At 32.5% G+C, this 1,739-nt stretch overlaps 1 non-coding gene across 1 annotated transcript; it reads right to left on the reverse strand.

Annotated features, from left to right (window-relative positions):
* Window positions 1–213: 213 nt before the first annotated feature.
* Window positions 214–285, reverse strand: Trnaa-cgc (transfer RNA alanine (anticodon CGC)). The gene has a single exon. It is a non-coding gene; the product is annotated as a tRNA-Ala (tRNA).
* Window positions 286–1,739: the final 1,454 nt, after the last annotated feature.

Consider the following 1,739-nt stretch of genomic DNA (forward strand, 5'->3'; position numbering starts at 1 on the left):
ATGCCTTTAAAAATGAGGGCTGAAATATCAAATTACTGGACAGGCTATTTTCATTACATTATCGATCTGTAATCAAATATGAAGTGCAGTATTATTGAGGAGTGACTTCACTTGATGGAAAAGAAATGTCTTACGGTAAATAATTAAAAAGAAGTAAAGTAAAAAAGTACACTGAACCATTTAGAAATATAATTAAAAAATATTAAAAAAGTGTGGAGATGCCGGGGATTGAACCCGGGGCCTCTCACATGCGAAGCGAGCGCTCTACCACTGAGCTACATCCCCTTGAACTCTTTTGGAGACCTATAATTGTATAGATTGATAGTCTCTTACATATCGCGTATATTCTTTTGAAATATGAATGTTTTAATGTATATGCAACCATTTTATAAGGTTGATGACTTTTAATATTTATCACACGTCAATTTACTCTCCATATTATGAACTAATATTTCACAGCACCTCTCTGCTTGTCCGTCTTTTCCAATATCGAAACACGCACTTAATTCTGAGAAGTATAGCTGGCAAATACGAATGGAGGGGCGAATTTGCTTACTATACTGCGCGCAAATGTCTACGTTCGGCTACTACATACGTATGTTCACATGTAAATTTAAAGATATATTGTTTCAAATGAAATAGATCTAGGAAGTAAGACTATGTATTAAATTGCAGAAATTTGACCAAATGATTTAAATCTACAGAATTAAGTTATATCTGGGACTAAAATATAACGTGTATCTAATTTAGTGATTTAGTAATTCACTTTGCAAATTAAAAGATTCCTAGATGCCTTGTTGTCATAGATCACACTAAGGTGATAATTTTGATGAATAAATACATTCAATTTCATATATCTTTGCTTTGATGTAAACAGGAATATCTGTATGCTACTGCACGGATTTATATTACAAATATAAATCCGTGGCTACAGTACTGTTAGAAATTACTTAAAAACATTGCAAGTTAAAAACACAATAACTGCTGCAGTAATTTAACCTGAAACTGTGTAACTGTAACTTAGACAAATATTTTGATGTCTAAAGCTGGGTACTGAGTTTTTCTTTGTTCTGGGTCAGAATAATGCTTCATATACATGGAAGATGCCCAAACTAAATAGAACTTGTGGTACAATTAATCTGACAACTGAGTAACTTGAATATATATAACACAGCAGACCTTTTTTGTACCCTGTATTAATTAACATGTGCACTAGTTTATGTGATATCATGATCAATATATATATATAACAGCAGTACCTATAGTAAAATATACCCTTTATATAGACAGTTGCATGCTGAGTGTAACAGTTAAACTGTGAGGGAAACCTAAAAAAATAATGTACATGGTAACATTTAATGTACATGGCAAAACTAAGAGGGGAAACCTTTAATGTGCATGGTAAAACTGTGAGTGCAACCTTTAATGTACATGGTAAAACTGTGAGTGTAACCTTTAATGTACATGGTAAAACTGTGAGTGCAACCTTTAATGTACATGGTTAAACTGTGAGTGTAACCTCAAATGTACATGCTAAATCTGTGAGTGTAACCTTTAATGTACATGGTAAAAAGTGTGAGTGCAACTTTTAATGTACATGGTAAAACTGTGAGTGTAACCTTTAATGTACATGGTAAAACTGTGAGTGCAACCTTTAATGTACATGGTTAAACTGTGAGTGTAACCTTAAATGTACATGCTAAATCTGTGAGTGTAACCTTTAATGTACATGGTAAAAA

Source organism: Ruditapes philippinarum, unplaced genomic scaffold (genome assembly GCF_026571515.1).
Source record: "Ruditapes philippinarum isolate M1 unplaced genomic scaffold, ASM2657151v2 ctg196_1_1_1_1, whole genome shotgun sequence".
Lineage (NCBI taxonomy): Eukaryota > Metazoa > Mollusca > Bivalvia > Venerida > Veneridae > Ruditapes > Ruditapes philippinarum.